The sequence below is a fragment of the Canis lupus genome, chromosome X (genome assembly GCF_048164855.1).
Source record: "Canis lupus baileyi chromosome X, mCanLup2.hap1, whole genome shotgun sequence".
Lineage (NCBI taxonomy): Eukaryota > Metazoa > Chordata > Mammalia > Carnivora > Canidae > Canis > Canis lupus.
The window spans coordinates 116,379,957-116,393,820 of NC_132876.1; the positions used below are offsets into that span (position 1 = coordinate 116,379,957).

The 13,864-nt window shown below is 40.4% G+C and overlaps 1 protein-coding gene across 3 annotated transcripts in view; it reads right to left on the reverse strand.

Moving 5' to 3' along the window:
* Positions 1-13,864, reverse strand: part of FRMPD4 (FERM and PDZ domain containing 4) — a 566,448-nt gene that overhangs the window by 355,301 nt on the left and 197,283 nt on the right. The gene's annotated exons all lie outside the window — the stretch shown is intronic.

Genomic DNA, 13,864 nt, shown 5'->3' on the forward strand with positions numbered 1-13,864 from the left:
CCCACCCACTACGCCACCGAGGGTCATACGTACAGCCTGATCTGAAACTCATGCTCTTCCCCCAATATTTTTGTGACCCGGGGCAGGTCATTTAAACTCCTCATGCCTCAATTTCTTCCTCAAATATAAAACGAGGATTACAATAGCACCTTCTTTACAGGGTTGTGACCACTGTATGAGACAATGTTTGTACAGAACATAGAACAGCACATGGCTCGGAATAACATTCACTAAGTACTAGCAATGGGTTTTAGAAATACACCTATTTGCTTTCGTATAGGTCTCCCACCTTGAGAGTGTGCAAGCCTAAAAAAAAAAAAAAAAAAAAAAAAAAAAAAAAAAGCTGCTGAATTCCTTTTGCAGTGCGCTGCTCTGTATCCAGTCCAAACGAGACACTACCAGAACCAAGTGTCTGTAAAATGCATGATTATCAGTCGGTCAGCTCACCTGCATTAGTAGCTCAAACACAACTGCTGTGTGGGTCAGGTTCCAATCTGAATTCGTCTACTGCACTGAATATCAATTATAAAAGATACAAGATATCTGGCAAAATCCAGAGACAAAAATCAATAGTTTGCTAATGAAATATTTTCTTTCCAATTACCCTTTTAAAAAGTTTCCCTATAGGACTAGAACAGAAAGCAATTCTACATGAGCTTCCAGCTCCATTTAATTATGGTGCCTCTGGACTTTTTGAATTTTAATTCCAAGAGCAATTAAAATATCCGAAAAGAGGACTTTTTTGAACATTCCCTGGATCAAGGATGGTTCGTCCACCCTGTAAGAGGAGATCTAAACGCTGTGCAACAGTCAATCAGCAAAAAATCAAATATAGCAGAAAAATAGACGAGATCGCAATCTACAAAGTTGCAGTCTTAAATCTGTCACTTGCCAGCTGTGTGACCTTATGGCACTGATGCCAGCTCTGTGACCTTATGACACTGATGGCTCTGTGCCTTGGTTTACTAACTGTAGGTAAAGACACTAAAAACAATCCTGTTAAACAGCAGAGGGGCTGAAAAGTAAACACTCATTAAACGGTATATGCTACTCAAAATACCAATGGCTCAATAATAATAAATTGGGAAAACAAATTGGACCTGTCTTCTTAAGTCAGTAATCAGGATACAGAAGTTCCTGTGAGGGGTGCCTGGGTGGGTGACCGACTCTGTTTCAGCTCACTCAGATCCTAATCTCAGGGTTGGCTCAGGTCCTGATCTTAGGGTAGTAAGATCAAGAGCCTTGCTTGGCCAGGGTCTGCCTGAGATTCTCGCTTCTTCTCTCTCTGCCCCACCCACTTGCGCACTCTCTCTCTCACTCTAAAATAAATAAATCTTTAAAAAAAAAAGTTCCCATGAATTACTCAGCAATTACACATTGGGTTCACAACTTTGGATCTAGAAAAATCTGTAACCTAGTCACAAATAAAAAAGACAAATGGTTCAGTACGCTTCCCTTCCTTGCATCATTACTTTCTGATCAAGGCTGTAGAGTCATTTCCTAAAATTATGTGATTCTGAGAAATTATTTCATACCTTGAAGAAAAAGGGAAACACTTTGACAAGCAAGATTTCATGAAAGATAGTCCTAGGCACAGAATTCAAGGCTCAAACAACTTGAAATACCATGGCCTCAAGCCCAATCATCTTACAAATAAAGAAGTTGACTTGAAAATAAAACCCAGGGACGCCTGGGTGGCTCAGTGGTTGAGCATCTGCCTTCAGCTCAGGGTGAGATCCTGGAGTCCCAGGATGGAGTCCCACATTGGGCTCCCTGCAGGGAGCCTGCTTCTCCCTCTGCCTGGGTCTCTGCCTCTCTCTGTGTCTCTCATGAATAAATAAATAAAATCTTGAAAGAAAGAAAGAAAAAAGAAAGAAAGAAAGAAAGAAAGAAAGAAAGAAAGAAAGAAAGAAAAGAAAACCTAGCTGAGCAAATAAAAAGACCCGAAGAACCTAACCTCAGCTGAAGAATGGTGGCATAAAGTTTAGAAATAAAAATAAAGTATGCAATTTATGAGATCTCCGTTCTCAAGCCAGCGTGCATACAGCAGAAAGTTCTGGTCAATTCATCTAATGTGATTTGAATCTCATTGACCTGTTGGTACAGTAATGGGAAAGTAAAGATTAAGATGTCACTTCCTTGAAACAGATGATTTGGATAGACCATTACTCATAAGGAGTTACAACTTCTAAAAGTAAAGCAATCGCCATTGATGGTGAGGCAGGTTTGTAGTCCACTGAAAATCAATGATGACAGCAAAAATCCAAATGCTTCAGTGAGCACGAGAGGCTAAAATCAAGATCCACAAACTATCCACAGCATAGAGAGACATGTCATCTGAGCTTCTCAGCTAAAACCTTTCCAAAAAGCATGTAAAAGCATAGATTGTTTCCATTGATGACTATTGGTCTAGCCCTAAAAGACAAAATCCTCACTTGGATATATTTGCCAGCCATCTCACCAGTTTCTGCAGAAACGTCTACCACCAGTCAGTGTTCCTTTGCTGATTTTTGCCCTCTGCTCACTGTCTCAGAAATCCAGTCTGCCTCCTTTATTTTTGGAAAAAAGTCCATAAACCATTGTTCCTTGTAACCAAATATTCACGAAAAGTATGTTTGAAAACAAATGAGTATTGAAATGTTGCACTGACTGTCACTGCAAACATGACATTCGTGGGAGGGTTAACAACTTTTATAAAACAATCAACACTGGGCAGCCCGGGTGGCTCAGCGGTTTAGCACCACCTTCGGCCCAGGGCCTGATCCTGGAGACCCGGGATCGAGTCCTGCGTCGGGCTCCCTACGTGGAGGCTGCTTCTCCCTCTGCCACTCTCTCTCTCTGTGTCTCTTGTTAATAAATAAATAAAATCTTAAAAAAAAAAACAATCAACACTGTACAGGTGTCACATGGTTGCAGGTGGCCTAAACACTCCTAAACACTACTTGTCTATCTGGGATAGTAGTCCCTAAGTGCCACTGAGGAGAAACTTGCCACAGGAAGGGTGATGAATCCCAAGCCTGATGGCAAGAACAACTTCATGGAAATATAGAATTAACTCTTAGAAATCTCATTGACCGCTGAGTCAGCTGATTGCTCCCCAAATTTGAATGCTAATTAAACTTTTTCTAACCATAATGTGGTACGTCAGCAAGAAGTTGGCCAGGTGATGCCTAATCTCTTACTTTGTATTTTCCCAGAAATGCTTAGAGAAAAAAATATGGCAGAAAGTAATGAGGAAATGGGGGATGAACACACGGACACAGATTAAACATAGGTTAGGAGGACTAGTGAGTAAGTAGGTGAGCAGTGGGGTTGAAGGTGGAAAAAGAGAAGAGGACTCAGTGATCTAAAACATCAAGGCAAAAAAGCAAGGACGAGGAAAAAAACCACCACCAAACAAAATCTCATGTGGGGGGGGCACCTGGGTGGCTCAGTTGGTTAAGCGGCTGTGTTGGCACAGGTAAGGATTTCAGGATGCTGAGTGGGCTCCTCCATCTGCCTCTCCCCGCCTTCTTGTCTACTCTTGCTCTCTTTTTCAAATAAATAAAATGTTAAAAAAAAAAAAAAACTCATGTGAGCCATAGTCCATGCATAGAAGTCTAGTATCTGAAAAGTAACTATATGCATCCTTTCCAAATACAGGCAAAGTGCCCTATAACTTTAAAAAAAAAAAACCATGATTTTGGGACGCCTGGGTGGCTCAGCGGCTGAGTGTCTGCCTTCAGCTCAGGGCGTGATCCCTGGGTCCTGGGATCGAGTCCCACATTGGGCTCCCTGCAGGGAGCCTGCTTCTCCTTCTGCCTGTGTCTCTGCTTCTCTCTGTGTGTCTCTCATGAATCAATAAATAAAATCTTTAAAAAAAATAAAAATAGGGGATCCCTGGGTGGCTCAGTGGTTTAGTGCCAACTTTGGTTCAGGGTGGGGTCCTGGAGACCCGGGATCGAGTCCCACATCGGGCTCCCTGCGTGGAGCCTGCTTCTCCCTCTGCCTGTGTCTCTGCTTCTCTCTCTTTCTCTGTGTCTCTCATGAATAAATAAATTAAATGTTTAAAAATAAAATAAAATAAAAATAAAAAATCATGATTTTGTCCAATAAAATAATCTTTTCTCCCGCTGCCCTTCCCCCAAATGCTTGGCCCCAATTAACAACATTTTCACATTTTAATGCCTTTCCGCATTTTCTGTTCTCAGGTCAAAATTTCCTTTACATACTTAACAGTGTATTCTCACTTTACCCTTCAAAAACCAACATGAAACAGTGGCAAATGGTTTCCTGAATGAAGGGACCTGCGCATGAAATCCTGGCTCTACTCCTGGTTAGCGTGAGCTGATTCACCTCTGGAAGTCTCCCTTTCTTTATTAAAAAAAAAAAAAAAAAGGCAACAAGGTTGCTACTTCATGATCCTAGTAAAAACATAAAATACTACACATACGACACGGCGTGACAGGAAGGCTCATCCAGGTAGTATTTTCCACAGCTGTGTCTTCCCTTCTCATGGCTTCACTTACTTGGCTAACATGAAATATCATTGCTGAATTTCTTAAATACTTTAGATACATTCCTAACACTATATTCCCCATTGCTGTGTGAATTCTAGGTAAGAGAATGGTTTATGTCCCATTGTACTTGACTTACACCTAACCAATGGACAGTACATAGTATTCAGTGCCTCCAACGAGAACACAAGAAATGTTTATTAAGTCAATGGACTGTAGGATGAATAAGGTAGGTGATTTCTTCAGTCATACACAAAGTCAAAAGCAAATTTATACAGATAGTATGCTAATCCCCTCTAAAGCTGCTTTTTACCATTCCTTTCCACAGGGCTCTATGCTGTCTCGGACACCCATCAATGACTAAGACATTTTTCACCATGAGCATCCCACTCTTTTTCTTTATGTTTTAAGTCCAATCTAAAAATGTAGAATAGGGATGCTTGGGTAGCTCAGTGGTTGAGCATCTGCCTATGGGTCAGAATGAGATCCTGGGATTCTGGGATCTAGTCTAGTAGCGGGTTTCCCACAGGGAGCCTGCATCTCCCTCTGCCTGTGTCTCTGCCTCTCTTTCTCTGTGTCTCTCATGAATAAATAAGTAAAATCTTTTTTAAAAATGTAGAATAATATTATTCTTTAAGGGGATCCCTGGGTGGCTCAGCGGTTGGGCGCCTGCCTTCGGCCCAGGGTGTTATCCTGGAGACCCGGGATCAGGTCCCGCGTCAGGCTCCCTGCATGGGGCCTGCTTCTCCCTCTGCCTGTGTCTCTGCCTCTCTCTCTGTGTCTCTCATGAATGAATAGATAAAATCTTTAAAAAAAATTATTCTTTAAAAGACATTTTCATCATTAAGGTAGGACCTGACATGATAAATTAATAGTAAACCAAATAACTATATAAGGGAAGTATTTTCACCCTCAATGTTCATTCTGCAAAGCCACAGCTGACCTTACAACCCACTTTGAGTCGAGTATAAATCACTCTCACAAATAGGGGAGTCTATCTTCTACTCAACGTGGACTCCATTATCAGTACATCTACTCAGGAAAACATTAGCCCCTGACAGTGCCCTTACTTGATGCAATCAAGAAAGTTTATAATGGTGTACCTCATTACCAGAAGCACAAATCCCAAACAAACATCATACACAGGACACATAAAAATATTACACAGCATACTGCTAGAATATATGTGCATTCCTTATAAATCCTAACTGAATTGTTTCTAGTCAGGTACATCCAAACTCTCTCTGGATCCTCAATTAAGAATTTTAAAGAGCCCCATGTTCTGGAACAAAGGGAAGAAAGATAATTTTTTATTTCATTTTTGCAATTAAAAAGATATTGAACTAATAAATAAACAGAAAAGCCTCATAATGAATACAGGCCTCCAAAAAGACCATCCTTAATTCTGGCATTAATCATAAGCCAAGGAATATATGGTGTGGGGATCTAATTATAATTTTTGGTTGTGTTTGAATTGCTCTAATTGTTTCCCAGTTGGGTCAATGTCAACCGATTTTCATCCATTCATTGTGTTTTGCAATCCTGATCCTTTAAAACGTGATTGACTCTGATTCTCACTTGCCTGTCCTACCACACGAAAGCCTGCACCATTCTGTGGCGGGTTAGAGGCCTGAGAGCAGAGTGCCCACTGCCCCACGATGTAGACCTGCTGCTCCCCCAACGCATCCTCTTGATTCAGTCCACTGCTACTCGCCATCACAACCAGCACATGGCTCAGCTTTTCTTGAACCTCCTTTCCTATGGTTGAAGTACAAGAGAAAGGCTTGATTTGGAAGTTGGACATTTTTCCTGGACCAACTGCGTGACTTTTCAGGCCCAGCATGGACCTAGCTTGTTCTACAAAATCCAAAACAGTTTTTAAAAGTCCTAAGGGCTCCCTGCATGGAGCCTGCTTCTCCCTCTGCCTGTGTCTCTGCCTCTCTCTCTGTGTTTCTCATGAATAAATAAATAAAATCTTTAATGGAAAAAAAAAAAAGATCCCCTAAGGGATCTTCTTCCAGGGAAGGATCCTTTGGCCCTTGTCCCAAGATAAGCTTTCCTAGATGAGATGTTAGAGTCCCAGAAACAATATCTGTGTTCCCCATCGATCCAGCTCCAGGAAGGTACCAGCCATGTGCCAGGCACAACTCTTAACTCTGATTTAAGAAAAGATGTACCTGACTCCTGGAACCTATATTACACTATATTTTAACTAGCTACAATTTAAATAAAAATTTGAAACAAGGTAAGACAAACAAAAGATTTACCTGTTTTGACCTCCCCCTCCTGAGAGGGCAAGTCTAGGATAGCAAGGGCAACATCCAGTGATCTGATGCCCATACCTTATTATGCCAACGCGAGAAAGAATCCTTCCCAGCCCAGGGCGACCAGATTGAGCACTGGCAAGGCCATGACTAATGCTGACATTCAGATCTCGATGAAAACCTATGTGAGCTGCTGGACACAAACCATTTATGAAGCTCTAATGATTGCCCATTTCATACTAGGCCTGGAAACGGTTGGCCTACACCTTCATGAGTGGCCTCTAAACTACAAGCTCTGTCCTGGACATCTCAGAGGTAGCTGAAGGAAGGTGCCGAGGAAGCAAATCCTTATCCTATCAGTCCTCAAACCTGGAGATGCCTTCAGCCTGACCACAATTAAAATGGCCACATTCTGATGTTTGGTCATCTCTCTCTCTCCTTTGTCACTACACAAAAATAAATGTTGAAACTGAGGAGATTCATTCCCTTAAAGTAGGTCACACACAGAGAAATAATGTTATACACTGAGCTAAAGGCTCACGTTTAGAACCCCAACCAGGCCAACTCAGTCACCAAAAATGAACATGAAAGCGAGTCCTGGGGTTCTTTTCAAGAGATGCAGTGAATACCTTTGCACAAATGAGGGTTACAAGTGAGGTGACAGAGGGGAATAAAAACTATGATATTGTCACAGCTGATGGCATGGAAGCTAATTACTCTAAAAGAAGCCACATTCCTCCTTGGGACAGAGCCATGCCTTTGTTGGGGGAAATCCCTTCATGGAAAGGCTTGATGCAAAGCTCTGCTTCCCCTCCAAGCTGTGGAGAGGCTGAGAGAAGAAAGGATGCCTAATGTGCTCTGCAGGAATAGGAAAGGAGATTGCCATTATCATCCTGGTAGAAACTGAAGTTTGAGAGTCTTAGAATAAGGGGAAGAGAGTTGATGATGGTAAAAGAGTCTCAGTGGGGCATTAAATGACCCCAGAAAAAATGAGAGTATATTGCACTCAAGAGTCCAAGAGGAGAGAAGCCCGTAATAGATCCCTTGTGCTGGGGGAGAGGAGATGTATCATTTTAAACAAAATCTACCACTTCATTCAAAGTCAAGGAGTTAAGGAGGCAGCACAAACTAACACGGATCACTGAATCTCAAAGCCCTGCCTTCCCCAGGAACATAGAAAACCAACATCTCCTGAGCTAAAGTCCTAAGTGAAGTAAGCATGGAGGTGTGTGAGTCTCCAAGTGTTATTTAACTTCGATTGTAGCATATATGACAATGAGACAATAAACTTTAGTGTTACTCTGAGGGTTAACTGGCTCGTTACACGTTCTGGGCTCAGAACAATACCTGACAATCATGTAAGGACTCATTTTAGCGAGTAAGTCAGAGTAACTGTACATGGTATCTCACGGCATGTTTGGGTCTCTTTCCCATCACAACGTCTAAGCTCCTTGGGGGCAAGGGCTATGTACCATTCATCTTCACACTACAGCTGGACCATACAGGTGCACAATGTTTACTGAACTGAACTGAAAAAATAGAACTGTCACTAAATATCCACAAGGGCCACAATATCTCTTCTGGCTAACTATTATAAAAATTCTCTTATTGATCAATGAGTACAGTTCCCCAAATACCATACTTCTTTATATGGAGGAATGGAGAAGAGGCATAACAACTTAGCCAGTATGGAAACTTTGACCTTTCCCCAGAACGTATGCCTCTATATGAAGTTCACATTTACACTTAGTTTGCATAGCACGTGACTCTTGTCATGGGCCTTTACTTGTCAGATTTACTAAATTCTCAGTGGAGGGATCACTACATACCTACTGAGGCAGGTCCTTGAGGGAGAGGTTTCTAGCACCAGACAGATAGGTGGTTTGGATCTAACATAAATCTGAGAAAGAAAATCAAAAGTAAAAAAGAGAGAAGAATGGAAGAAAGAAGAAACCAAGGGTCTGAGACTATTTGATTTACATGCAAATTGAGTAATGAGGTTGACACTAGGGAACTCATACTATTAAAACAACCAAAGGCAAGACTTGCTCTCTGAGTAAGAAAATATGACTAAAGTTAGTCTTGGAACTTACTTTCCAGTATAAGGCAGATACTAATGATACTACAGTGAAATTTTGCAATTCAATAGGCAAGAGAGATAAAGGCCTTTTCAGTGATCTCCTGATAAAAGAATATGATTGCTCGGTATAAACAGGGATGCTTTCCAGAGAAAGGAAAACAAAGAACCACAGATGTTGGTTGTATCTTGCAAATCTCCAAAAATTCTCTACGGAACTGGAGAAGCCTGTTCATTACCTATGCTTGATGTACATATGTTCTTGCAAGTGGACATGATTATCGTTTTTTGACCCAAGAGAAAACAATTTGTAGATAATCACAACAGTAAAAAAGTTACATACCTGAATGTTTCTGCCAGCAAACTGAATACAGGATTTCTATATAAATTATGTGGAACATTGGAAAGACTTCCCAGTTTCAATTAAATCTTACCCACACACAAACTTTGGTTACTTGGCTATAGACAAAGCATACAAAGAGGGTGATCATGTTTCTAGTCATTTGTTTAAAGAGTTATGTTTACAATTTTACTGGGCTGACATCATAGACAACACAGGGTGATGAAAGGTAAACGAAATTTCTCAGAAATTGCAAAGCACAACTGTACCAACCGGTAGCCCAGATTTTAATTTTAACAAGTGAGAACACAACCCGGGTTATATAGCATCCTCTGACATATTTCTTTGCCTAGTTAACTTTTAAGGATACGAATTCATTTTGTCAGTAACAATGTCTGAAGCTACCATTGAGGGCTATCACACTTCTTTTTTCATAAACATCAGCTAATTTCAGTTACCTTTTATCATTTCCAATCTCTGTAACTATGAGTTCAATTAAAAAAAAAAAAGAAAAGAAAAGAAAAAAGAAAGAAAGAACATTCCCTAGTGGCGGTCTTTGTACAAAAACATTCTAAATGCAAAAAAATACTCAGTGTACATTAGGTAATGAATCATATGTGCTTGCAAAATTTCAAGCACATAATTGCCTGTCCATAATAATTTTTGAAAATTAGCCCATTTCTAGAGTGGGCATATGGCCCACAAAATGTGTCACTTTCTCTATGACTCATAGACTTTATTCCAATTTTAAGGCAGATGTTTATATTTAAATGGTGTAGAAAAATAAAATGCTTTAAAAACTTTTGGTACGTTTATTATGGTAAAAAATGGCAAACATCTGTAGTTAGGAAAAATATAGTATACTATGCTAGTCCTGTGGGAAACCACAAATTAGGAGTTGACAAGTTGCAAGTATTTAAAATGTCTGGCTATATTGCCATTCCATATAAAATAGTGAGTTTAATCGGGATTATATTTACTCTGCCCATATGTTGTTTTCAGACTGCAAGGGCACCTTGCTTACTGATGCAGTATTTTTAGTGTGAGCTCTTCAAGAGGAAAGAATAAACAATATAGTGGGCTTATTAGTTGATTTCATTTTACACTTCATAAATGTTAAATTATGTTGCTAAGCAATTTGAAAATTCTATGTTTTAGAAATGCCAGGGCTGAACAGGAGCTGGAAGGACAGGACCTAATTTCAGAATTAATAATTAACCCATACAATGAGTATCTTAGGTATTAATATTAGCTCCAATTTAAATCTGGGTGAAAATAAGTAAATGGCAATTTATCTGTTTCTTAAAAGAAAATAAATTACAACATAAATATTGAAGTAATTGGGAAAACACTAAGCATTTATTTAATTGGATGTTTGTGTAAGTGTGCACATTTCAACTACTTATTGTGCATCCAATGACCACACTTGATCAACTCACTTGTTTCCTTATATTTAGATTTAAGGGCACTACTGTTTCTATATAACGGCTCTTTTGAAAACAAGGAAAATAGGGACATCTGGGCGGCTCAGTTGGTTAAGTGCCTCACACTAAAATAAATAAATAAATCCTTAAAAAAAAAAAAAAGGTAACAACCCAGCCTAAGTGGTGAAAACTCATCATTAGTGGTTCATGGACCATGATGAAACCCGAATACGAAGAGGATCCAAAAAAAAGATTTTGCCCTATGATGCCCAGATTTTCAATCCCAAGATTCTCAACACTCTTCCCTCTTCCCAATGGCTTTCTCTATACCTCAAGCCTTCTTTGAGTCACTTGCTCTCTGAAGTTTGCTTTACTAGGTCATTCACATAATTATGTACTATCCCTTCAGAATTAGGAATCAGGAAGTGATTTGTCTAGCTTGTCCACTGACTAGATGCTAACCTGGATACACTATTGATAATGTAAGGGCTCTCTTCTGTGGTTTTTCAGACTCAGTCCATCTGACAGCGTATATAACATCATCCTAGAATGGGGCTGCCTTGATCACATAAGGAAACTGAGGCCTGGGTGGCTGAGCTGCTCTGTCCAAGGTCACACTGCTGGAATTCAGTTCTTGATGGCCAGTTGCGTGAGCTTCATTGAATTAGTAACTATATTTTTGAGTGTTGATCAAGTTGCAGACACTTGTAAAAAAAAAAAAAGTATTCTACACGAATCCTGTCATACAAATCTCAAAGCAATCCTATTAAAAGGTTTATAAGTAATTCCATTTTCCAAGTGAGCAATCAGAGGCAGTGGAGATAGAGGAGATTTGTACCTGGAAGAGAGACCACTCTCTAATCTCTGAGGCTGGAGGATATCTGACTTTTGACTCATGTCTAAGATAAGGGCAAAGGGATTAAAAGTCTACTTTTTTTTTTATGGCTAGAAACTCTCATGGTCAGCTTCTGTATCGAGCATTTGCAACTATCCTAATCAGTTTAAAGAACCTCTCTGGATTATGACAAATAGGATTTAGGAGTGCTGTGCACTGAGAGTGACTCTGAACTATTTCCAGGCGAAGATCAGACATGCAGACCTTAGTATTCCAGCCAGTTATAGAACATGGCCCTGGGTGCTTCAAGAAAAGGGCCCTAGAGAGTTTGGATCGGTGGAAGGGGTCTCAAACTCCAATATCTACATACATTTGCTTTCCCTAACTTGCTGCACCTTATCTGTCACCTTTAAACAAATGTTCATGTGAGTCATTTCTGTTACCAGTGAGGACTTTCCTGTATGGAAATGTGGGAAAGCAATACAGAGGACATTAGAGACGAAGCTCCTCCCAGAGATCCTAAGTCTTCTCTTTATGTGTGCCGAGAGTGGAGTGCAGCAAGCGGACTCTAGATTTCATGGCTACTCCTTACACTTGTTGATGCTGAAGACTTGCAAAAGGAAACCCGTGGGAGGAAGTAATGGTGTCCACTCTGGAAAGGTCTGTGCCAGAATAAGGGTGCCATTATCTAACTCCTGCATCCCTAGGGATACTTTTTCCCAATTCCCACTTTTAACAATCTTTCTGTAGACAGCATATCATCCCAAATTAATTTTTTAAAGATTTTATTTATTCATTTGTGAGAGGGAATGTACAGGAGTCATGGTGATGAGCAGAGGGAGAAACAGACTCCCTGCAGAGCAGGAAGCCCAATTATGGCCTGAGTCCAAGACAAATTCTTAACCAAAGGAGCCACCCAGGCACCCCTCATCATCTCGAATTTAGAGGATGAAAACAACAACTAAATATCACAACTCTACAAGTAGGCATTAAGCTGGGTTCAGCTATGCACTTCTGGCCTCAGCTGGGCTCACTCAAGTATCCGCACCCAAGTATTTTTAGTTGGCTAAGATGGATGTCTTCAGTTGGGATGGCTCCTGTCTGTCCCATGCGGTCTATTATCTTCCAGCATTCTACCCTGGCTTATTCTCATGAGAGCTGTGCAGGTCCCTAAACAAAGACAGCAGAGACGTGCAGGGATTCTTAGGGACATGGCTCATCACAGGCTCATCACTATTGTACCTACATTCCCAGAAAGGCACAAGAACATTCCTCACTCAATGGGAAGAGAAATATGACTCCAACTAATTGATGGGAACATCTGAAAAGTCATTGTGCGATAACATGAATGGAACCAATGCTGTCATCAATCCATGATATTCACAAAGGCATGGTATGTACTAGCAGGAGCAGTGATCTAGATGTAATCATCCCTTTCTCTTTGAGAAATGATTAAATACCCAAATGAAACTGTAAATCAGATCTGCCATGCAGGGCATTCATCTCAGGCGGTACATGAGGGTCAGTCCTCTGGCTGACCCAGACTTACTCCTTCTGGAAACTGTTATTGCAGTCAATTGAATCAACTGCAAATTTGCATATCACAACTTCAAGAAATAACCAAATACAAAATAAAGTTCAATATTTGGAAACTTAATATTTTAATCACTGCATAATATAAAGTGATTTTTTTTTTACAGGAGTAAATGAATTATGCTTGATCAGATTGGGAAGATTTTCTAAGGGCCATCATTACTCACACAAAACTGAGCAAATGCCAGCTTTCCTCCTCACAAATAATAGTCCTATTAACAGCCTGACTTATGATGCACCTGGCATGGAAATCAGCTACACAACTCATTTGATGAGGATTTTTTAAAACACTATATAGATGGATGGACTACATAATGGACACTAAGCAATAGCGAATTCCTAATTTGAATGAAAACTCCTAAACTATGGCAAATTGTTTCCCAGCCCCCAGCATATGATTTTACAGATCAGAGACCCAGTTCCAAATACCAGAGAGACAATATATATTTATCTCTGTCCCCACTTGAGATTCTTTGAAGTGAATATAAAGACAAAAAAGGATCAAGAATTGATAGGAAGAGAGAGAACAGGAAAGGATGATGGGCAGCTGAGGGAGGCCAAGCTATGAGAGGATGAGAAGCTGATGGAGGAGTAGGGCCAGAAGGGGCAGGCTTGGGATGCTTCCCTACCTCTTCATTTCATGACTCACATGGAAAATAACATTATCATGCCTCAATAGATGAACACAGAGAAGGTTCACACCTGAAAGCTAATGTCCAGGGCCTCTGGCTGCACGGAGATGACGCAGGAAGGCATTTATTTCTAAGCACTCCTATGACTCAGTGGTTCTCAACCTGGGGCAGTTTTGTTCCTGCCAAAGCACATTTAGTAATGA